This window comes from Equus przewalskii, chromosome 10 (genome assembly GCF_037783145.1).
Source record: "Equus przewalskii isolate Varuska chromosome 10, EquPr2, whole genome shotgun sequence".
Taxonomy (NCBI): Eukaryota; Metazoa; Chordata; class Mammalia; order Perissodactyla; family Equidae; genus Equus; species Equus przewalskii.
In genome coordinates, this window is record NC_091840.1 from 34,788,912 (window position 1) to 34,812,035 (window position 23,124).

The 23,124-nt window shown below is 40.3% G+C and overlaps 1 protein-coding gene and 1 pseudogene across 20 annotated transcripts in view; one reads left to right on the top strand and one right to left on the bottom strand.

The window, feature by feature from the left end:
• The window catches only part of BCAS3 (BCAS3 microtubule associated cell migration factor), a 569,320-nt gene that overhangs the window by 101,137 nt on the left and 445,059 nt on the right, over positions 1-23,124 (bottom strand). The window lies entirely within an intron of this gene.
• LOC139074080 (vacuolar protein sorting-associated protein 72 homolog pseudogene) lies at positions 141-7,633 on the top strand (annotated as a pseudogene).

A 23,124-nucleotide genomic window follows, 5' to 3' on the forward strand; every position in this document is an offset into this window, starting at 1 on the left:
AATCTATTTTAGAACATTTTAATTACTCCAAAAACAAACTCTGTACCTCTTAGTCATTACCTCCCAAACTTCCCATCCCCCCAGCCCTAGGCAACCGCTAATCTACTTTCTGTCTCTCTAGATTTTCCCATTCCGGACATTTCATATAAACGGAACCATACAATCTGTGGTCCTCTGTGACTGGCTTCTTTCAGTCACAAACCTTTTCAAGGTTCATCTATGTTGTAGCACGTATAAGAACTTCATTTCTTTTTATGGCTGAATAATACCCCATTGTATGGACATACTACATTTTGTTTATCCATTAATCTGTTGATGAACACTTAGTATGTTTCCACCTTTTAGCTATTGTGAATAATGCTGCAATGAACATTGGTGTACAAGCATCTATTTGAATCTTTGCTTTCAGTTACTTTGGGTATATCCATTCATCAGTTGAAAGACAGTTGTTTCCACTTCTTGGCTATTAGTGGCTATTAATTACTTGGGATTTATGCCGCATTGAACATCTGTGTAGAAGTTTTTGTGTGGACATGTTTTCGTTTGTCTTGGGTACATACCTAGGTATAGAATTGCTGACTCATAAGATAGGTCTATGTTAAACCATTTGAGGAACTGCCAGACAGCATTCCAAAGGAGCTGCACCATTTTACATTCCCAAAGCCAGTGTACAACGGTTCCAAATTCTCTACATCCTTATTAACACTTATTACTATCTATCTTTTTGTTTATATCCATCCTAATGGGTGCAGAGTGGTGTCTCATGATTTTCAGTTGTATTCCTCTGATGGTTAATAATGCTGAGCATCTTTTCACATGATTATTGGCCATTTGTATATATTCTTTGGAGAACTATTCAGATCCTTTGCCCATTTTTAAATTGGGTTATCTGTCATTTTATTGTAGAGTTGTAATAATTATTTCTATAGTCTAGATATAAGTCACTTACCAGCTATATGATTTGCAAAAATTTTCTCTCATTCTGTGGGTTGTCTTTTCACTTTTGTGATATTGTGCTCTGAAGCACAAAAGTTTGTAAATGTGATAGTGTCCAGCTTATCTACTTTTATTTTGTTTGTGCTTTTGGTGTCATATCTAAGAAACCATTGCCTAAACCAAGGTTACAAAGATATACACCTATGTTTTATTCTAAGAGTTTTATAGCTGTAGCTCTTATATTTAATTAAGTCTTTGGTCCATTGTGAGTTAAGTTTTGTATATGGTGTGAAGTAGGGGTCCAGTTTCATTCTTCTGCATGTAGATATATAACTGTCCCACCACCATTTGTTGAAAAGACTATTTTTTCCCCAAAGAATTATCTTGGCACCCTTGTTGAAAATCAACTGACCATAAATGTGAGGGTTTGTTTCTGGACTCTCAGTTCTCTTCCATTGACATAGATGTCTCTCCTTATGCCAGTACCACACTGTCTTGATTACTGTAACTTAGTAGTAAACTTTGAAATTGGGAAATTAGAGCCTATAACTTTGTCATTCTTTTTCAGGACTGTTTTGGCTATTCTGCATCCCTTGAATTTATATATGAATTTTAGGACCAGCTTGTCAATTTCTGCAAAGAAGTCAGTTGGGATTTTTATAGGGATTTCATTGAATATGTAGATCAACTTAGGGAGTACTGCCATCTTGACAGTATTGTCTTCCAATCCATAACATGTCTTTCCATTTATTTAGGTCTTCTGTAATTTCTTTCAATACTTTGTATTTTTCAGAGTAAAAAGTTTGCACTTCTTTTATTAAATTTATTCCAAAATATTTTAATGTTTTTGATGGTATTGTAAATAGAATCGTTTTCTTACTCTCATTTTTGGTTGGCTCATTACTACTGTATAGAAATACAAGTGATTTTTGTATATTGTTCTTATGTCCTGCATCCTTGCTGAAGGGGTTGCCTTTTTTTAAAGTTTTGTTCCTGAGGCTTTTAAAAAACAATTATTGTGGTGGCTTTTTCCTAAATCAACTTACCTAAGCTGAAACTACATTTCCTAGAATTTCTTTCCCTGTATGATTAACAGTTAGGGTTGGCTATAAGAAAAATTTATGTGAGATTTAAAAGGCGGAAGTGCAACAGCAATCATGGAACTGTGGTAGCTTGCGCATGCTATTGCTAATGTGCTGGTCAACCTACCGGGCCTGCATATCCCCCAGCTCTCACCAGATACCCTCCTTCAGATTCTCTGAATCCTGGGCCAAGTGCATGTGGAGCTCTGTAGTGAAGAGAGCCAGCTCCTGCTGCAGGTCACCTATTTTATCAAGGCTTAAGCATTGAGAAACAGAAATGGGTTCCAGTTTGCCTCATGGGTTAGAGTTTGTCCTTTCTCTCTGCCACTTCATATTGAGTTTTCCTCCCAACATGAGCCCTGATCTACATCCAGGCCCTCCATGAGACTCAAAGGCAACAGACTTCTTCAACAGCTACCACAATCACAGAAAGTCACAAATAGGTCTAGTCTCTATAATGAATCCCTTATTCTATACCAGTGGTTCTGCTTCTATGATCAAAACCTATGCCATTACGTTATTATAATGGTACCACTCTGGTGCGGGATGTTGATAGTGGGGGAGGTTGAATGGTTGTCGGAACAGCGGGTATATAAGAGCTCTCTGTACTGTCCATTCAATTTTTCTGTGAACCTAAAACTGCTCTAAAAAATTGTCTATTAAAAAATAAACAAAATTTTTTAAAAGGATAAATACTGCATGATTCCACTTACATGAAGTATCTAAAGTAGTCACACTCAGAAATAGAAAGTAGAATGTGGTTACCAGGGGCTGGTGGGGAGGGGAAAATGGGGAGCTGTTGTTCAATGGGTACACAGTTTCCATTTTGCAAGATGAAAAATTTCTAGAGATCCAATGCACAATAATATGCATAAAGACAATAGTAACGTACTGTTCACTTAAAAATGGTGAAGATGGTAAGTTTTACGTTGTGTTTTTTACCACACAAAAAAATTACTTGAATCTGGTAAAGGGAAAACAAATGAAAGCTAAAAAATGTGGTGGGGGTGGGGTTTGGTGGTGGCGATACAAAAGGAGAGGGATAGACAGAGATAGACACTCAGTTACTATATAATTCTGTCTTCCCAACTGCAATGAGGATATACCTTGAAGACAGAGTCTATGTCTTATTTATTTTCATGTCTGAGTAGTCAAGAGAATCTCTAATTAATAAAAGTACTGAATGATAGGTGGAGTCGAGCGCCGAGAACCGCACTGGGTGAGGGGCCGCTGGAGGCGGCTCAGTCTCGTTAGGAGATATGAGTTTGGCTGGGGGCCAGGCCCCCCGGAAGACCGCGGGGAACCGGCTTTCTGGGCTCCTGGAGGCAGAGGAGGAAGATGAGTTCTACCAGACGACTTATGGGGGTTTCACAGAGGAATCAGGAGATGATGAGTATCAAGGGGACCAGTCAGACACAGAGGATGAGGTGGACTCTGACTTTGACATCGATGAAGGAGATGAACCATCCAGTGATGGAGAAGCAGAAGAGCCAAGAAGGAAGCGCCGAGTAGTCACCAAAGCCTATAAGGAGCCTCTCAAGAGCTTAAGGCCTCGAAAGGTCAGCACCCCAGCTGGTAGCTCTCAAAAGGCCAGAGAAGAGAAGGCACTGCTACCACTAGAACTACAAGATGATGGCTCTGACAGTCGGAAGTCCATGCATCAGTCTACAGCTGAGCATACAAGACAAACATTCCTTCGGGTACAGGAGAGGCAGGGCCAGTCACGGCGGCGAAAGGGGCCCCAGTGTGAGCGACCACTGACCCAGGAGGAGCTGCTCAGGGAGGCCAAGATCACAGAGGAGCTCAACTTACGTTCACTGGAGACATATGAGCGGCTGGAGGCTGACAAAAAGAAGCAGGTTCACAAGAAGCGGAAGTGCCCTGGGCCCATAATCACGTATCATTCAGTGACAGTGCCGCTTGTTGGGGAGCCAGGCCCTAAAGAAGAGAATGTCGATGTAGAAGGGCTTGATCCTGCTCCCACGGCTTCTGCACTGACTCCCCGTGCTGGGACTGGACCCATCATCCCTCCTGCTCGCTGCTCACGTACCTTCATCACTTTTAGTGATGATGCGACATTTGAAGAATGGTTTCCCCAGGGGCGGCCCCCAAAGGTCCCTGTTAGAGAGGTCTGCCCGGTGACCCATCGGCCAGCCCTATACCGGGATCCTGTTACAGACATACCCTGCGCCACTGCTCGAGCCTTCAAGATCATCCGTGAGGCCTACAAGAAGTACATCACTGCCCATGGACTGCCTCCCACTGCCTCAGCCCTGGGCCCTGGCCCGCCACCTCCTGAGCCTCTCCCCGGCTCTGGGCCCTGAGCCTTGCGTCAGAAAATTGTCATCAAATGAAGAGATGTCTAGTCCTTAGAAACCTCTTTCCTGCCCTGACTTGTGGCTCTTAATGTTCCCCCTCCTCTCCCTGCTTCTCCCTTTATCATCTGATCTTTGCCCAGCCCTGTTCCATATTTTTTTCCCCCATCTTTTACCCTAGTTCCTACTGGTTTTATGTTTTTTAATCCAATAAAATAAAAAGATCCAAAAAAAAAAAAAGTACTGAATGATAAATAAATAAATGCAAAACAGGCCAGGATGGAGGAAGTAAAGGTGCAAACGGCCCCTAAGATCCAATATGACTAGGGATACTGAGGCTTCAGTGAATGACAGAAGATCTGTGGCCTGAGTGACATCTACAAGTGAGTAACGGTTTCTCTCCAGGCACAAAATGTATGACATGATATTAAATATTCAAGAGATACATGACCTAGTTTTTTTGGGGGGTGGGGGTGTTGGGTTTTCAGTGAGCTCTGAGCACACACAAACCTACACAGAACAGGTTCATGGACACGCAGGAGAACACAACAAAGGAGAGCAGAGTCTTTTACCCTCCGGTCATGTTTCAGGTCAGTCCTTTCTTACATAGCCCTTCCTGGCTAGGCTCTGGAAAATTCCATGTTTCAGCTCCTTGCTACCTCCCTCCTTGCATTCAGAACCACACCATAAGCCTGTGTCTACCCCATGCTTCTTGCCATGGATAACATTTTTTGTCAACATGGCATTCATTCATTTATTCACTCACCAACCACGGCTAAGTGCTGGGAATTCAAAGATAAATAAGACATGGTCTCTACCATTATAGCTGTTGGTAAGGGCCTTGAATATTTCTAAGGGACCAATCTCTTGTTTAAGTTTCCAAAGAATCAAAAGCCTTAACATCACTACTTATTATCTTTTAAGTTACCAACCACTGCGGCAAGTTAAAAATTAACTTTCCTATCCTAGTAGAGAGGGGTCAAGAAGAAAAGAACCTTGCTTTTAGAATTCTGGCTTTATAAAGAAAATATGGAGTATCCCGATTTGTATGTATCTCTGGCCAGAGATAGTTAATCTCTGGCGATGGATGATGTGCGTGTGTGAGGACACTGTTTATTCTAGCCTTTCTGCAATTTACAAATCGAAACAAATAATGGTGGAGACATTTGCAACTATGGAAAAAGGGTGTTTACAAAGTGGGAGAAAATAGACTAAATAGGCTTAGATTACAGAAAATTTCTAACACGGCATGGGATGGACTCCACAACAACAGAAGGTGCAAAGGGCTATGACTCACACTCATTGTAGCAATTAGATCTTTTAAAAGATTTCCTAAATATGTCAGTTTCAGAAAACAGTATCTACATGCAAGATCATCTTGGTAAACCCTGGGGACACTAGACAGGAAAATTTTCCTAGGCCTCTTGTTTCATCCCTCCACCCTTAGATATAGCTTCTCAGATACCAGGTCTTAGTTTAGTGTTAAATCATTCAAGCTCGAGGTGCTTCTCACACTTTCCTTTGGAAACTCATTCTCCTTTCCCAAACCTTTCCTTAAATGGCATTGATCACGGTGAGTTTCCTTGTGAGAAGGATGCAAGAAAGAAGATCTCCTTTAAAAATCCACACACCAGTCATTATCTTTGTCCACTAACGGGCTTAGGTCTCTCTCTGTTTTTAAAGCCATCTGTCTCCCTTACCTATTACATAGCTTCTCTTTTTAGCACTGAATGTCATATCTAACTCCCGAAATACCAGAGTGAAAATGAGATTAAATCCCAAATCACAATCCTTAATTTGTTATCTTGGTTGTTATAGAAGCATTCACATGAGAAACATCAAATTGCTTGTTAATGATCAAAAGGGGTCTGCCTAGAAATAGATATAATTTTAATGAAAGTGAGGACAAGTTTCCCCCATGTAGAAACTGACCCTGACAACATGGGCTTTCATATGGATTTCATATCTTTATAAAAACAATGATCAAACAGCAACTCATTAGAGACGAGGAAGGGAAACAGTTTAGTATCCATGAAAGGTGACTCTGGGCTTTCACAAGATAAAGACATTTATCTTTTATGGGGGGGAAAGAATAACTATTCCCCAGCTCAGTTAGCAAGAGAAGGTATAAGTTTACAAGTGCTTACTACAAAAATAGTATAGTCAAAGATTTTTTAGGATAAAAGTAAAGACCATGGTCATTTACTCTTTCTCACACAAAAGCCAAGACAGCACTACACACTCCAACACTGAGAAATATACTACTTGACGAAAAAAAAAGGATGATTTTTATGCAGTGAGATCCTGAAGTTCATTTCGTTATCAAAGGAGTTTGTTTCACTAAATTTGGGCATGAATTGGCAATCGTTACTTAAAGTCAACATGAATGGAAGCCAAGACAGGATTGTAGAAACCAGGCCCACAGAAGCAGAAATTTGGTCTAGAACATTTTCCAAGGAAAGTGTTGATTAGATTTTTTCTTCCTCGTACAAGAGGGAAAAGAATGGAACAATTGTTTAATATCGATTATGTATCAGGCATTATGCTTTGTCACATACAGTATCTCATTTAATCCTCAAATATCCCAGTGAGGTAACTAATGTTAACTACCTTATTTGAGGTGACACAGCTAATTTTAAAAAGAAAGTGGAATGGAACCCAGGACTCTCTGTCTCCAAAGACTGTACTCTTCCCTCTACAAGACAGTTCTATCATATGTTTAATATCCCTTTCACATTTTTAAAACCTGACCATAACTCACTGCTTAGCTCTCTCTCTTTTTGGTTAAGATTTTCTTTAATTTTTTTTTTTTTTTAAAGATTGGCACCTGAGCTAACAACTGTTGCCAATCTCTCTCTTTTTTTTGTCTGCTTTATCTCCCCAAATCCCCCCAGTACATAGCTGTACATCTTAGTTGCAGGTCCTTCTAGCTGTGGTATGTGTGACGCCGCCTCAATGTGGCCTGACGAGCAGTGCCACGTCCAGGCCCAGGATCCGAACCGGCGAAACCGTGGGCCGCTGGAGCAGGGGGCGCAAACTTAACCACTCCACCAGGGGGCTGGCCCCCTAAAAATATTTTTAAAGATATAAAATGTTACAGATACAGATGAAATATTTGTATACCTTACCTCACTTCCATTTCTCCTTTCATCCCAGTATCACACTATGCTTACTCCTCTGCAAAGTGTTCTTCTCAACACGTTTTCAATCTACCTTACTACATAGAGCTTTAGTTCATTCATTTTTACTCTACATAATGAACATATCATATCATGATTTTTAAGAAATCCATCCTTTTGTTCATCTGCAATGAACAGTATTGTATGAATCTTCTTTTTTATTTATTTATTTTTTCTTTTGAGGAAGATTAGCGCTGAGCTAACCTCTGCTGCCAATCCTCCTCTTTTTGCTGAGGAAGACCAGCCCTGAGCTAACATCCGTGCCCATCTTCCTCTACTTTATATGTGGGACGCCTGCCACAGCATGGCTTGCCAAGCGGTGCTATGTCTGCACCCGGGATTCGAACTGGCAAACCCCGGGCTGCTGAAGCCGAACATGTGAACTTAACTACTGCACCACCGGGCCAGCCCCTGAGTCTTCTTTTATACAAGTCAGAACTTTCTCTGGATTACATACCTAGGGGTGGAACTGCAGAATCCCAGAAATGATAATAATGGTAGTAACTAACACTTAAATTGTGTTTATTTTGTGCCAAACATTTTTCTAAGTGATTTATATATATTAACTAATTTAATTTTCACGATACCCTTATGAGGATTCTGTTACTATCTCTATTTCACAGATGGGAAGTAGTCTGGCTCTAGAATCTATGCAACTTTACTAGAGATTGCAAATTACCTTCCACAATGATTACATCAATTTATACTTCCACCATTAGTACACTACATTAGCTTCTACATCCTTGCCAACACTTGTGGTCAAAGTTTTTCATTTTTGCTATCCTAATATGAAGTACTACATTTTTCCTATATGGATAACCATTTGTCGCAGCACAATTTATTGACTAGTCCATCTTACAGCACTGATTTGTAATGCTATCTCTATCATATTTCAAACTTCACATACACATGGAATCCACTGTACTATTTGTCTATCTCTGTAACAATCCCATCTGTCTTAATTATTACAGTTTATAATCCATTTTAATATCTGGTAGGACAGAAATTGAACAAGATTCTAATGAAAATCATAATAGGTCTGTTGTTTTCCAAAATTCTTCTTGGCTATTTTCGACCCTTTGGCCTTACACATGAAATTCAAGACCACCTTGAAAAATTTTATGGAAAAAAACCTGTACTGAATATTCTCTGATTGCTCCTTCAGATCCACTTTTCTCTACCTTCCTCTATCCCTATGAGGCTGTCCTCCAGATGGACAGCATCAACTGGGTCCCTTCATCTTAGATTCAGCCAATGAGGGTCAATGGCAGGAAAATGAAGAGCAAGAGAAAAAAAATCAGCTTTCTTGCCACAGGGTCCAGGTTAGCAGTGGCTGTTCCTCTCCTGAAGGCCTGTCAGGTGAGCTTCTCCTAAAGCTACAGCCACAGCACTCTCTGGGTTCTGACAGCTGCTCCGCCCCTTGCTGTTTCAGACTCAGGGATGCTAAAGGCTTCTTGCTTTTGATAGCTTAGGGTGCTTTGCCTTCCTCTGTTGGTTTCTTGGTTTCCCTAAACTTTGTCCAAACCTTTGTAAATAGGCCTTTCATTAACCCTCTTCAGTAAACACTTCTGTGTGTGCCATTGGTTTCCTGCCAGGCCTTTGACTGATTCAAAATCTATTATGATTTTGATGAGAATTTCATTTAATTTGAAGATAATTGACAAATTTAATACATTGAGTTTTCTTAACAATGAACATGTTATATCCACTTATTTAGGCCTTCTTTCATCCTTTCAATTTACTTTTGTAAATTTTCTATAAATGTTTTGCACATCTTTTCTAAGGCTTATTCCTGGCTTCTTTGTGCTTTTGACTGTTATTGTAAATAGGATTTTTCTCTAATTGGTTATTGCTGGTATATAGGAACACCATCAATTTCTGTATCCAGCAACCTTGTTGAACTCTTATTAATTCTAATAGTTTGTTGGTTCTCCTGGATTTTCTATGTAGCAAACCATACCATTTGCAAATAAGGTCAGCTATGTCTCTTTCTTTCCAATTCCAATATCTCTTATCTCTTGTTCTTACTTCATTGCATTGACTAGCACTTCCATACAATGTTGAACAGAAGTGACGTTAATGGGCATCCTTGTCTCATTTCTCTTAGCCTTCTCTTCACTAAGTAAAACCACTATAAATCCTAAAGCTAGGCCTCCCAGCTTCAATTTGCCTTTAAATAATTATATTCAAATTAAAGTGCTCAGGAGTCACACCAGTCAAAAAAGTCATGTTATTACTATGTGCCCTGGAGAGTATGATGTAACATTCTAATACAGAAACAAGAAGTCGCGACAATCGCAGTCTACACTGAAACAGCATTATGTGAGTTGTGAGCCTTGGCTTGCTCTAGCTAATGTAAACAGTAAGGTTCAACCAATTCCTGTATAAGCAACCATCAATCCATATACTAGAAATTGTGGAGATGGTCACATCAAACATCACATGATTTACCATTTTAGCTTTTGAAACTGGGGAGAAAACATGCAGAAAAGAAATAAACAGCTCTTTTTTTTTTTTTTTTTTTTTTAAATGAATGTAATAACAGAAGAGTAATGAGGTTGGAAAACAGATGTGGACAAAGGGAAAACGCATGCTACAGTGTGGCCCACACAATCTGGAAAGGAATGATAAAAAAAACTTTACAAGCTGTTTTGAGTCTTGAATTAAAAGAAGTAATCAAGCAAAGCTGACTTATAAAGGGTCAGGGGGTAGCATCCTGCAGCAGAGAAAAAGCAGAACTCCTTTTCCTTAACTGTCCCCTGCCCAGCTAAGTCTGGGAAGGAGGATTTTCCTGGGCAGCAGCCTCTCTGAACGTATTCTTGATTCAGTGTTTAATAACTGTCATCTAACCTTCTTTTCCTGCCCACCCGCTCCCCAGAGAGGTACTTCCCTAATGGGTCAGCCCTTTTTAGTCTGGTTTTAGTCTCTAACTCTCTATTCTGATGGGGGCACCTCAGTCTCTTTCTGTGACTTCCAGGCAAAATGTGTCAAATTAGATGAATGTGTTCGATGCTGGTTTGGGAGAGCTCTCATTCTCTAAATGATTTCTTCCCACACCCTTTTCACCATGTTTGCCTTCTAGAGTCAATTAGAATGTTCATGATAAAAGAATTCCAACTTGAGAGTATCTAAATCCTCACATAGAGAGGTTTTAGTTTTTTTAACTTTAAGAGTACACATGTAGTAAAGCAACATCAAGAGGTAAATGCAGCCTATTGGTAAAAGGAAGATAAAGCCTTATCCTGTTTCCAAGGAGATTAACCACACAAAGATAATTTTCTTCTGCTCCTATGGGCATTGTTGTTAATGGTGCTTTATGGCAGAATTGTCAGACACTCATCAGTTTACCAAACTATGTTAGTCTGTACAAAGTGTCTCTCCAAGTGGTACTGTGAGAAAGCAGTCTGCTACAGTTGTCTGACTTGGCCTCCGAAAGCTTTCAACTCAACTACTGAAGTCCAGCCAGCATCTAATTTTACCCGTGAGTTCCAGGAGAGAATAAAGCTGGTGGGAAGATTACAGAGTTCCTTGAAGCTCTGACCTACAACAGGAAGAGAGTTGTCAGCCTTCATGTCTCTCACCCTAAATCCCAAGGAAAACAACAGTGGCAGGGCGTTTTATAACACGTTCCCATTGTAAAATTGCATATTTCAGAAACATGATGCCGGCTCCCTCATTTTCCATAGACCTTGTGTCAGTATAAACAGATGATCTTAAAGTGAATATTTTTACTTAAGCTTTTCAATTCCAATTTGTCTAATGTACTTGGGCTTCTCTGGGTTTTCTTGTAGAGCTGTGGAAATCTACTGTTTTCGAATTGGCTAATGCCTCAATACATTCAACTCTGGTCACTGCATTAATGTCCTGGGAATTTCTGGTAATGTTAGTGTGAAACACCACAGTGATTTCAGAGTTCCAGGGGCATTTTGAGCTTACTATAAACACAGTGGAAAAATAGGGCTTTGAAGTGAAGTCTTGGCTTTGGTATTTAGTAATTCGGACAAGTTACTTAACTTCTCCAATACATATCTGTAAAATGGGTATACTGATACCTACCTTTAAGGATTGTTGGGAGGATTAATGACAATTTATGTTAAGCAACCTGTGCAGTGCTTAACTCACACAGAAGTTCAATAAATAGTAGCTGTTGCCAGTCCAAAGTGATAGCAAGCAAATCCACATTTCTATTCAGTAAAGATGCCACCGCGTGACACCCACTAAGGAAAAAGATGACCTCAGGTGCCCCTAAAAGCACTAGAGGATCACCCAACAGGAGAGCAGAAGCGATAGCAAGTGTCTGGTGTCCAGGGAGATCTCCAGTATGATTGTCCTAGGCCAGGAATGGACAACTGCCCATTCTAAGGCTGGTGCTCTGGGAAAGAACATGAGCCTCTTCTTGAAGGTAGGCTGACAAAAGGGAAAAAACCAAGAGAACCAGCTCCGTGGGTGGAAAACTTAAATGGCTTCATTAAAATTCTTACGCAGACCAACTTGCTTTCTGGAGTCGCAGCTCACATAGTAGCCAGTAACCTAAGAATGGACCACGACTTAAGCAACCTCAGCTTCTCTGGTGTTAAACAGAGGTTGTGGATAGGAACTGACAATTGTTATGCTATTAATGTCAGAGCTAGATTCTAATAAGAACAAAGTACAAATCATACTGGAACACTGACCAAGACTCTGGGTCATTAACTGGCTGAATTTCAGTGTTCTCAGATTCTACGTGCCCTTGAGAAGAAGAGAGATCAATATTGATTAGTTCTGTGAGTTGTGCTTACTACCCCAGCCTCTTCCAAAATAAAAAAGTAAATAAAAAGTAAAGATCATAGTACCATTTACTAAGCAACTATGAAGTACTGGGTACTACTGCTAATCTATCCCCATAGCACTCTTCTGCCTACTAGAAGAAAACATTTTAGTAAGGGCTCAGATACTAGAAAGCTTCTTTAGTATCCAATAGAGAATAACAAGTTTACTTCTGACATTCAAATAAGCTGTTTAGGAGAGAAGGGCAGTGTATACTTAGACCCTTGGGTTTAAGAAGGAAACTCATCTTTTAATCAGAATGAAATAAGAATCCCCAAGAGCTCAAGGCTCACCACAACATCTGTCAGTTTAGAATGGATTAATAAAATTAAGAGGGACAGTAAAATCTTATCTAGGGGGAATTACAAATACAAATCCATATGCTGGGATGGGATGAAATAGTCAGTTGTCAATATTTAGCTAGTGTTCTGTGACTCTCCCACAGAGTAACTTGGCTTCCCAAATAAACTACAGAGAGTGTATGCCAGTCCCCATCATATTAGATGAGTCTACTAAAATTATTATCAATAAACCTCCTGTTCAGAAAATCATGGCATAAGGGGTGAGCATCATCCTACTTTCTTAATCCATTTTTTATTATGATCAAGGGAAACATTCTAACATTTATTAAGTACCTATTTGGGGCTGGGCATTCTAAATGTTATTGCATTTAATCCATACAGTGATACCATGAAGTAGGTATAATTATTTACATTTTACAGAGCTTCAGAGGGTGAAGTAACTTGTCTAAGGTCAACAGCTAGTAAGGAAGTGGCAGACCCAAGATTCAAACGCAGATAAGCCTGCCTTTAAAATTTGTGTTCTTTTGACCATAACATGCAACATCCCAGGAAGCACGCTACAAATTATGTTGGATATCTAGAGCCAAGAAGTTTCAACTCCTTTCTACAATGAATTTAAAGTCTGAGAAAAAGATAATCAAGATATATAAATAAAGATTACATAAGACAACACATGATAAGTGCCACATGAGGGCAGTGATTTTTAAAGACATAGGCAGTCAGAGAAAGAGAGACAATTTCTGATTGGAATGATCAGAAAAGGCTACAAGGAGGAGGAGTATCTGATCCAAACCTTGAAATGAGTAGAAATTCTATAGGTGGCTAAAAAGGAGTGTATAAGGGGACACTGATGATAGGAGGGCTTCTCAGGGAAAACAAAGGTGGGAAGGTAGAAGGCATGCTCTAGAGATGAAAAGATCGGTTTGAACCCAAGTGAAAATGGGAAGGGAGACTTGAGTTGGTTATTATTAATGCTTGGCACCAGGCTCTGTCATTTCAATTAGACTCCTCTGAGGCAGTTTGCTGTTTGCATTTGTATAGAAGAAGAAACAGGCTGAGGGAAGGGCCCACATTTTTACTGCAGAACAGAGTCATATTTTGAATTATTTGGTGGCTCCCAAATTCCACGTTCCTCCCACTACACTATGTTACCTTAAACAAGAAATTAATGAATTTGGATTTCTATTATTTGAAGGTAGCAGCACATCATTAACTTTTTGAGGAGAAAATATTTTGACACAATCAAAATATTTGCTATTTTCGGATACATAAAGATTCTCCTGGGGCCACTGAAGTATTCCACTCAAAGGAAGGTAATTTGGTAAAAAGCATTCTTGAAGGAATGACTGAGGACATGGGTTGAATACCAGAGTTCTGCCTTTTATTAGCAATGTGATTTTATCTGAGTTTCTTTCTCTATGCCGTATCAGTAAAATGGGGATGACAACATTTATCTCATAGGTTTAGATTTAAAAAGATATAAGTAGAAATGTTCTATAAGAATAAAACATAATATACATTTTTTAAAAATCAAAAATTCCCAATTTGGTAGAGAAAATACCTCAAACAGAACTTGAGTTCACCCCAGGAATTGCTCAGAGACACACACTCGTGTGCAGTAATAAGGTCCACCCCTTACCAGTAGGTTGCTCAAAGACCATCTGCTGGGGTTGGGCTTGAGGCTGTGGAAATGACTTTGGGTTCCTGTGTCACGAGATACAAACCATCCTAAAACCCTTAGATCCCTTCTGAAATGGTTTGTTTTTGTGTGGCTGTGTCTCTTGTTCACCTATGTATCCTACCCATCCCTCTCCGGCCCTAAGACTCAACAGTTTTAAAGGCAAGAAGTGGGCATCAACCTTGGATGCATAGCACTCCATGGACAAAGACACTAAATTTTTAAAAAATCAACAAAAAGAACTACCCCTTGGCTTGAAGATAGAAGGCTTGATGATCCCATGTAGTCTGGTCCAGCTCAAGATCACTTTGAAGGCACTTTGAAATACAGCGCTTTCATATCAAAAAGGAAGCCTCAACTATGTGATGAGCCATTGGTCCATTTATTCGATGACTATCAGTAGAGGTTGACAGTGGGTAAGAAACATTTACTAACTGTCAAAAGTAAAGATCAAAAGTCAGAAAATAAAAATGATATACTTGTGACTTGGAGTTTCAGAAAATAACCTCTCAGTTTGCTGACACTCACTTTTCAGGGGAAAAAGGAGAGGGTAGCACCTCCCATCCCCAAAGTCTAGGAGCAAAGTTGCAGAGAGTAGTGTGGTAAGAAAATTATTAAGGCCTCAAACTTCCTTAGAGTCAAACCTTATCCTCTTATTATTTTATTAGGTGTTATTGAACATCTAAACAAATTGCCAGAACTTTTCTACAAACAGTTCAGGGAAAACAAAGCTGTGGGTAAGGTTTTCCACATGAGCAGCTCTATCGGCAAAGCTTTAGCCCCAAAACCCTACACACGTTATGGTCAAGCAAAAAAAGTATTTATAAAAGTCTTCCAAGGAATGAGTATTCTAACAGAAAAGCTTCTCTCAATACATACAGTTGGCACTTAAGCCAACTACCAAGATGGAAGCACAAAGCCAAGTTTACTCTAATTCAAGGGCTCACACTAACAGGACAGGGTGCGAGCATGTGTCCAGTGTGGTTCCAGAGAAGGATGGGAAGACTTATGGGTAGTGATAATATTCACAAGTCTCTGCCTGGGGCTGGCCCGGTTGGCATAGTGGTTAAGTTTGCGTGCTCTGCTTCGGCAGCCCGAGGTTCACAGGGTTGGATCCTGGGCGCAGACCTAGCACCACTCGGCAAGCCATGCTGGGGCATCATCCCACGTAAAACAGAGGAAGATTGGCACAGATGTCAGCTCAGCAATAATCTTCCTCAAGCAAAAAGAGGAAGATTGGCAACAGATATTAGCTCAGGGCAAATCTTCCTCTCACACATACGCAAAAAAAAAGTCTCTGCCCATCGGTAGTCACCATTAGTTTCCTATGATGTTTTCCAGATATTGTCAAACTAAGAAGAAATGTAGTAAAGTGAAATGTGTAAACTAAAGAAAGTGTATTCTGGAGGTCTTCTGGCTGTACGGGAAAGAAACTTGGGTGCACTCATCCAAGCTCTCTTCTTACCTTGTCAGCTGACCTTGAGATGAGTAGATACCGCTTGAGCTTTGGTCTTGCTCTTTGGAAAGTGAGGAATATGATTGGTTCAGAAGGGTATTTTTGACAAGCACCAGAGAAAGGAAAACTTGGATATTTTCATCCAACTCTAGGGTAGAGATAAGAATGTAGAATCTGTTCCAATCTTCAGTAGTTCCAAACAGAGGAAAATCTGAAACTTCAATAAGTCATTGTGCTCTCTCTGTGACAAGCACAGCTCTTTGAAAATCTGCTTTGGTGCCTTCAGAACAAATTTAGATTATTGAAACCAAAGAGAATCCCAAAGAGGAAGGCACCAGGAAAGAGAAAGTGAGATGACATAACAGGGATATTTCAACGTAATCTGGCAATACTAGAACTTAAAAATCTTGAAAGGAAAAAGCTAAAATGTTCTAATTGAAGGTTGCGATGAATTTATGGTTGATTTTTCTAGGTAAATAATGGTTGATGTTGTTGGTAAGGATGTAAGACCTTTCCAGCAACAAAATACCATATTTATTTGCTACTTAAAGCAGAATAGTTAAATTTTCTAATCTTATCAACTACTTGATCAAGCGTTTTAGAAAAAACAAGAAAACTGATTTGACACTAGGGCAAAGGAGAAATAAAAGCCCAAGAAAAAGACAATTGGGGCATAAACTGAGAAATTAATTTTACTCTCTAAACCAGTAAGCCTTATATTAAGCAAAGAAACGTGCTTGTCATAGTTTTTAAAGCAACCTGAAGGTAAGTCTTCTTTCAAGTAATATTTTGTGAGGCCCCAAAGGACACTGCTGTGCTGAGGCAGTAGCAACCCGACAGGGTTAAATCTCTTCAAGGGTTTAAATAAAAAACAAACATCCACTTAACTTTTATAGGGGATTGTTCTCTAATAGTACCTAAGGAAGGGGCTGGCTCTTTTGAATTTTTCCTCATGGTTGCCGCTACGCTGACTAAGGAATAACGTCAAAACTGGGGTTTTAAATAGGGTCGCAGCGGGCCTAAAGTAGAAGAAAGGCTAAAAGATTTAGGTCTTGTGGATACTATCCTAGGTTCTTTCTCCTCCAGTTTTCCTTTTACATATAAATAAGAAAAGAGCTCCAGTCAAACGCGAAGTTAGGGTGGCAAGACATACGGCAAATCACTTTATCTTTCTGTGCCTCAGTCTTCCCAGTGTAAACGGAGGAGGCTGAACTATAACATATAATTACTCAATCATCTCTAAAGTCCCTTTTAACTAAAATTACATAACAAAGTTAGAAAAGCAAACCTGTCTCAAAACAAAAGGGAACAACAACAAGAAACACTTCTAAACCTCTGCTCCTCAGCTGAGACCTGACGATAGGACTTCAGGAAGCCCTGGCCCAGAGGTGTTCGTGACTCAGCATCCCCTTTACCGGCCCTTCAATCCTGGGCGTGACAGTCCACTAGTGACAGAGCTGACGTCACATCCCCCCAGCCCACTTTCCTGAGGGTGACTGATGATGTAGCAACTGCAGAAACAACAGTAGTGATAATAATGACAACACAAATGAAAGTAATAATGCCAATAGATGCTATTATCAATGATAATAATGGCTCACATTATTGAGCCCTTATTAAGGGCCAGGCACTGTAATTGTTACATGTATTTATTCAGTCAATCCTTATAGCAACTCTATGAGGACTTAACATTGATATTATCTCCATTTTGCAGAGGAAGAAACTGAGTTTGAGATATAGAGTGGTTGGGAACCGTAGGAGCAAACAGTAGAACAACAAATCATTGGACAGCCAAAATCCAAGGGGGAGGGGGTCCACAGAATTCCCAAACAGTACAACAGGATGCTAAGGACAGGAGAGATCTCCTAAGACAGAAGGCTTAGACCCCTGAGGTAGAAGCCAGTGGATTTAGCAGACTGACAACTGAGAAATACAGATTCCACTATTCGCTCTGTCACTAAGTTGTAGGCAGGTCAGTTTCCTTGTCTGTAAGACAAGGGCAGAGAATGAGATAACCTTTAAGGCCCTTTTCAGCTCTGACATTCTCCATGAGGGACCATGTTCCATAAGGACTCAGCAACTGTTTGATTCCCAGGCTTTTTTTTTTAAGTTCTTCATTTCTATTTTAAAAAATTGCATGTTCCCGTGGCCCTGGAATGCCTGCCTCCGGCCCCTCTGGAGCCCTGGGTTATGTGAAAGCAGCCGTGCCAAGCTGGCCCATGGGCGGGGCTGAGTCTTCCTGGCTGGCTTGTGACATGTTCCTGACGTACTGTGTGGTCAAGGAGCTGGAACTGGGGGGGCTGAACAAGGGCCAAGCCTTGCACTTCAGCTTCCTGACCTGGCAGCCATTCAGAGAGACCCTGCTAAGTGCTATTTCCTAAATACACTCTCTTTTCATAACAATCTTACCACATTGCTTTCCTTTACAAGCGCTCTTAAAAAAGGGAACTGGACTCCTTCTGGTTAATCTACACAGACTACATTTGGAAACCATCAGAAACTGAACTCTAAACAAAACGTTATTAATGTGTTGTAATCTGCCCTCTATGTTGCAGATGAAAAGAAAATGTTTTATAGTTTCAGAGCATACGTTTTAATTGCCTTTTAAGAGTGCATATACTTTTAGTACTCAGTGTTATAAAACTGTAGTATCTGTTCCTTGATAACTGTTGAGTGATCTCAGCTATTTTTATTAGTTTTTTTCCTTATCCTTTTCTCCCTTTTTCTCCTAAACTGCCACCCATAGAAATTTCCTTCAGATCAAGCTTGATATAGGGCTCACATATTTGAGATCCTCATTATAAATAGCTTCTTAACAACCTCCACGTCACTATAAAACACTTGTTCCTGAAAATGAGTTCTATAAACAAAGATGGAGTGGGTGGCTTTGTCTCATAACCCAGTATAGCTGGGAACCTAGCAGTCTAGCCTTTTCCCAGTTGCTATTGCTTTTTTATGGGGGCCAGATGACCTACAGAGATCTGATGCTCTTGCTACTTTTCTCAACTGTTCAGCCCTGTCCCAAGAGACTAACATATCAGTCATCAACCCAGAGTTTCAAGGGCAGAGTCTTGGACACACCACGATCGAGTCTTTTTTCAGCAAGGAATCCCAAATTCATTAGAATCAGGTCTGAAGTTAACAGAGGAACTGGACTCTCCACCAGCTTGTCACCAGGCTGAGAAATTCCTGGATGGCCAGGCCACTTGACAGAGTCTGCAGGGGCTGAGGCCTCCACTGTCTCACCTTTGGGTTTGGCAAACAGTGCCCAGCTCTTGGACCAGTGATGTAAGACTGACTCACAGGCTCACAGGAAATGAAATGACCTTTCTGAGCTACAGGTTTCTTGGGGCAGGGCTGGGGGATGAGGGTATTTGGTCATGTGGATTACTGTCTAGGAGGAAACAGTAGAAGCGAGCACTGGTCTCCTGAGTGGTCCAAGCACTAAGCACTCATAGCGATACGAAGCATCACAGTGGCAGCCACAAATGATGAAACCTTTCTGGGACTATCTGATGTAGGACAACGTTCAAAAACCAGATTCATAGACTCCTTGGACTCGAAGGGCCCACAGAGATGATCTGGCTCATCGCTCATTTTCAGGTGAGGAAACTGAAGCTGAGATGGGCAGTAACTTACCCAAGGTCCCATGGCTGCGGTGAGCTTAGAGCCTGGTTTCTGGTTCTTCACCCTGCGTCTTCACCACCTACAGGATGTTCATCAGTAAGGAAAGGAAACATTCCTAGAAGGAATTCCCTTTAGTTGTCCGAAAATGGGAGCCTGTGTCCTCTAATTTCAGTTTCTTTTCAAAGACAGTCATCTTCTTTATCTCACATGTTAACTCAAATGTTTCTTACGATGTCTCCAGTGTTTCCCTAACGCCTTCATGACTCACTGGGACATAATGGCCTAATACAGTACAGAGTGGTGCTCTCTTACTACCTTAGTTTCTAAAGCAATTTTTTATGAAAAACAAGCCTTTCTTCCAGTCCTCTTGCCATCAAAACTTGCACGATATATGGAGAATTCTTCCAATGGCTCAGCAAGCCCGACTCTCACAATACTTCAGAATTCACACTGTGTGAAGGAGCAGTCATTTATAAATCTACTTCTTACCTTTAAAATTATCAACACTTGAATTTTAAATTGGGTTTTCTTCCCTACTCTCCCTTTGACTTCATCTATGTGCTGAGGAGGAGGAGTGAACTAGGAACATGGAGGCCTGACTGCATACAGAGAATCACGAGGCAAAGCCCACTACTGGGCCCAGGGTATGAACTTTCCTCAGACTTCCATCAATCAAACCCAAGGACAAGACCTACCCTATAGAAAAGAGGGGCCACTTCACAGCCTTCTCTGGTTCCACCATGGCTGCTGTTATTTGGTACCTTGTGTTTGATCTCCTTCAAGTCTGCCTCATTCAATTTCTGATTCTTAAACCTTTGGGGCAAGTGACATTTTAATACCCCAAGAAATCAGCTCAAAAGAAAGCTTTAAAAAATTGAGACATCACATTTTTGTATTCCATGGGTCCACCAGCTAGATACAACAACTCTTTCTCCCTTTTGACAGATCACAGATTAAGGGGTGGTAATTATAAAAATATTGGGCAGAGAATAGCTACTTAAACATCCTTGGAAATAACTCCTTCCGCCACCATTTTACGACTACCTCTAAAGAATTTTCTTCTGAGGTACCTGAAACACATGAACAAAGAGTTCTAAGAGTTCTCCCTTAGACAGGTTAAGGGAAACTCTTCCATTCAGTAGCTTTTGTATTAACTGATGCTCCTAAACAAACTCTTTCTTTCTTTCTTTCTTCTTTTTCTTTTGTGAGGAAGATGAGCTCTGAGCTAACATTTGTGCCAATCTTCCTCTACTTTGTACGTGAGATGCCTCCACAGCACAGCTGACGAGTGGAGTAGGTCTGTACCTGGGAGCTGAACCTGGGAACCAGGGCCACTGAAGTGGAGCACACAGAACTTTAACCACTCAGCTACAGGGCCAGCCCCCCTAAACAAACTGTTTCTTCAGCCAAGGACACAATTCTATGTTGGGATGCTAGAGTCCATCTCTGCTGCTGAGATCTCTCTCCTTAAGATTTCAGCAATAGAGTTTTTGGGTGTGTTTCATGACCTTTTGTGCTAGCAAATAAGCCTTTGGAGGATTAAAATGAACTTTTCTCATCCTAGTTTGAGGCGTGCTCTGCTCTGGGAACATCAAAAAAAAAAAAAAAAAAAAAAAAAGCCCCGGTCCCGAGCCAAATGCCCAGTCTAGTAGTGCTGGTATTGCTTTCAAGGTTCTTATTTTAAAAATAAATTTTTGCAGGAGTAGTAGAGGAAGTAGGGAAAGAATCTGTACATTAACCTAAACAAGTTCCTCTCCTTAAGATCAAAAAAGAATGAAGTTTTAGTACACTAGTACTTTAAACTACTCCAAGTGGTTCAAAGTATTAAAAGTGAATATACTGCTTCAAACCTCTTGACCTATCTAAAGCAGTCAGTCACCTTGTCCTGTGTATCCTAATATAGACTAACTAGAATATTCAATGAAGTCCCGGTATCATATGTGTTGGGAGCTTTAAAATCAGGCTATCAGAACTGGTCATCTGCCACAAAGCTGGCTAGATAACTTCCCACAGTGACACACTCCTGGGATGACCATTGAGAGACTCAGGCTACTGCTACTTCCTGCCTGCTGAAGAAGCACAAGGCAGGCAAATTCTCACCAGATGGCCTTTGCCCTCTCATCCACCTGTCCCCCCTAGGCCCAAGGCTCAGTGGGAATTCATGCCAGGCTGGGGCTTAGACCCTCAATTGCCAGTATTTTTATGAGTTGTTTTCTTTGAAAGGTCCTGGGGAATAGGCTGTAATTGTTGAAGTGAGCAGTCCTTTAGATTTCCTTTTTTTAAACAAAAAAAGTATCAGCCATAACTAGAAAATTTATTCCTTTATGTCCGGACATGGAACACAGAGAAAAATTGTATTAAATCATCTAATCGAACTCAAAAGCAAAACAGGCCTTTGAAGTGCTTCAGTTTTCACACTCAAATAAGGTACCATCCATGACAGGTACAGAAGTTCCCTTGGCTGCCTTGATGGGGAAAGGATTCAAGAAGTGCTCAGGAACGCAGAAAGCTCTCCAAAAGAAGTTAATTCAAAAGACATTTCCAAGTCAACATCCAAACCAAAGAGATGTGGAAAAATTCAGAAAAGTATCCTAACAAAACATCCCAACAAAGTACCCTAACTCTTTTTTGCAAACCCACAACTGGTAGGAGCAAAGTTCCAATGCGACAGCCTTTTAAAGCAGCAAGTTGCAACCACAAGTGTGGTTGCTCTTCCAACCTTATTTTCTTTGGGAAAATTACATGGGTGGGTAGGGAAGCAAACCCAAGAGGACTGCAGTTTACAAGTCGTGAGGCCTGGGAGGAAAGATGCACGGAAGCTAGGAGTGAGGGCCTCATGGTAGAAAGGAGAAATTAACCTTATTACACAAGAAGGCTAAGATCTCTAGCCGCTCATCAGGCAGAGGATACTGCTCTATATTTGCAAAACTGCTCAATAAAATTTTACTGGCAAGGCAAAAGGAGAAACATCTGCTCTAGTCAAGAGCAGCTGTGGTCAGCAATAAGGCAGTTGGCACAGGGTCAATGCTGCTCTTGCTGGTAGGTGGTATTGTGGTCACCAGTAATTACTTTGGAGAATTTCATGGAGTCAAGGATAACTAAATGGACAAAGAACATTTTATTTTACTTTCTATCTTTAGCCTAGGAGCAAAAATCGTGACATGTTGTACAGAATTCAGAAGCCCAATGCAGTCCATATTTTTCATGGCAGAACTTAATACCTCAAAGACTGGAAACCCTTAAATGAAAGTATTTCAGACAATATGTTCTTGAGAAGTGACCTCTCTACTCATTATTTCTGATTGAACAGTTCCTGTAGGTTGCATTAGTCTTTAAGTGTTTCCTTCAGAAAGATATATTATAGAATACTATAAAGAAAATGTGAAAATTATATTTAGCAAATCAATAAATGGTTCAAGTTTTTAAAAACCTCATCTTTATCAAATTTGCATGATATCTTCAAAGTTAAATAACTCTACACTGAATGGGAATTTGGGGTGTAAATAAAAATCTGTTCAATGCCTGCAGTTGTAATTTTTCATGGGATGATGAATGTCAGAAAGTAGCAGTTAAATTAATATACAATGTACTTAAAAAATTAAACACTTGGGAAATAACCTTTTGAGCCACTGGAAAATGACAAAGTCTAAGATATTTCAATCAAGTTAATTTCAGTACTAAAGCAATGCATTTTTCCCACCAGAAACTATATGAAAAAACAAATTAACCAAAATGAGTCTCCG